Consider the following 2692-nt stretch of genomic DNA (forward strand, 5'->3'; position numbering starts at 1 on the left):
CCCCGTAATAATCGTTTCCTCAATTAAGTTGTTGTGACATTTTTTACTTTTAGCCTAATACCATCGCAAAGGCGTTGTGGGTCAATGCTTCAATATAATTTGCCAAAATTTACTTTTATTTGAAATTGGTGCGTGAAATATGTGAAATCGGCCGAGAATATATATTCAATTCTAAACCGATTTCAAATTAATTTGTCAAATTTATTATTGTAACCAAATGCAGGCACACATTTTGAATTTTATTGGAATCGGTCATATATATGGTGTTTGATGCACATAACATAAATGAAATCGGCCGAAATATATTATATAATGTAAAATCGGCCGAAAATATATATGGAAGCTATATCCAAATCTGAACCGATTTGAATATAATTTGAAAAAAATATTTTTGTACCAAATTTAGTCACTCATGCCGCATTTCATTGGAATCGGACATACGCATCGTGTTTGGAGCATCACATTTGTGAAACCGACCGGAAATATAAATGGGAGCTACATCCAAGTCTGAACCAATTTCAATACAATTTGACAAATTTATTTTCTGATCAAAATCCCGCCACACATTCCAAATTTCATTGGAATCGAATATACATATCGTGTTTGGTGCATCAAATACACGAAATCGGTCGAAAAACTATATGGGAGCTATATCCAAATCTGAACCGATTTCAATATAATTTGACAAATATATATTCGTTTTGAATTCCGTTACACATTCCAAATTTCATTGAAATTAGTGGTACGTAGCGTGTTTGGTGCATTAAATACCTGAAATCGGTCGAAAATTTATATGAAAGCTATATCCAAATCTGAACCGATTTCAGTATAATTAAGCAAACAAATTTGTTAGACAAATTCCATCACACATTTAAAATTTCATTAAAATGTGGCGTACACAGCGTGTTTAATGCATGAAATATATGAAATCGGCCGAAAAAATATATCTGAACCGATTTCAATATAAGTTGGCAAATTTATTTTTGTTTCAAATTCCGTTACGCAGTCCAAATTTTGGAGAGTGTATCTATAATCGATCAATAGATAGATATGTGCATATAAAATCTATATACCTCCGATTTTGATGCTATATCTTCAGTTCCAAGTAGAATTTCATAAATTTATATTGCCTGTGTTACTTTCTGGCGATGTTGTAGTATACTTGGAAATTTTCAGGAAATCTATTTAGCGGTTTTCGAGTCCATAAATTACAGATATAGACTAACTGAACCCGGTGCGCTTCGCTACCCCTGTTGACTATATATGCATTCAAAGTTTCATATACGAATATGTGTTGGTTTAAAAAAAAATTAAAAAAAAGTTCGGTCTACCAACGCGTGAACATGACAGGTACAGTTGACCATTAGAAAAGCAGGGACATGCCAAATTTAGTCCGCATACACGAAGGGTTTGTCCTTCGGATTTATTAAATTCATAGCAAATGCCAAGCGTGCAAGAAACTGCAATCTTTTGAAGTTTAGTAGCATTTCTGTTGCTATTAAAGAATTCGATGTAGCAACATACTTCCCCGTAATAATCGTATCGTCAATTCTATTGTTGTGTAGTTTTTTACTTTAAGCCTAATACTATTGCAAAGGCGTTGTGGGCCAATGCTTCTTAGTAAAATCATATCCCAATCTTAACCGGTTTCCATATAATTTGACAAAATTTACTCTAGCACCAAATTCCGTCAGACTTTCCATATTTTATTGAAATATGTGAAATCGGCCAAGAATATATATATGGGAGCTATATTCAAATCTTAACCGATTTCTAATTAATTTGTCAAGTTTATTATTGTAACCGAATTCCGCGACATATTCTGAATTTCATTGGAATCTGTCATACATATTGTGTTTGGTGCATAACACACATGAAATCGGCCAAAGTATTTATATGAGAGCTATACCCAAACCTCAACCGATTTCAATATAATTTGACAAATTTATTTTCTGATCAAAATCCCTTCACACATCCCAAATTTCAATGGAATCGAACATACATATCGTGTTTGCTGCATCAAATAAACGAAATCGGTTCAAAATATATAAGGGAACTATATCCAAATCTGTACTGATTTCAAAATAGTTTGGCAAATTAATTTGTGTACCAAATTGGTTCACTCATGCTGAATTTCATTGGAATCGGATCTGCGTATCGTGTTTTGTGCATCAAATATGTGAAATCGGCCGAAAATATACATGGGAGCAATATCCAAATGTGAACCGATTTTAATATAATTTGACAAACGTATATTCGCTTGAACACATTCCAAATTTCATTGGAATTAGAGATACATAGCATGTTTGGTGCATCAAATACATGAAATCGCTCGAAAATGTATATGGGAGCTATATCCAAATCTGAACCGATTTTAATGTAATTTGACAAATTTATTTTTGTACCACTCATGCCGAATGTCATTGGAATCGGACACACGTATCGTGTTTGGTGCATCAAGTAAACGAAATCGGTCGAAAATATATATTGGAGCTATATTCCAATCTGAACCAATTTCAATATAATTTGACAACTTTATTTTTTGATCAAAATTCCTTCACATATCCCAAATTTCATTAAAATCGAACATATATATCGCGTTTGGAGTATGAAATAAACGAAATCGGTAAAAAATATATATTGGAGCTATATCCAAATCTTAACTGATTTAAATATAATTTAGCAAAGGTAT

This window comes from Musca domestica, unplaced genomic scaffold (genome assembly GCF_030504385.1).
Source record: "Musca domestica strain aabys unplaced genomic scaffold, Musca_domestica.polishedcontigs.V.1.1 21, whole genome shotgun sequence".
In the NCBI taxonomy this organism is placed as follows: domain Eukaryota; kingdom Metazoa; phylum Arthropoda; class Insecta; order Diptera; family Muscidae; genus Musca; species Musca domestica.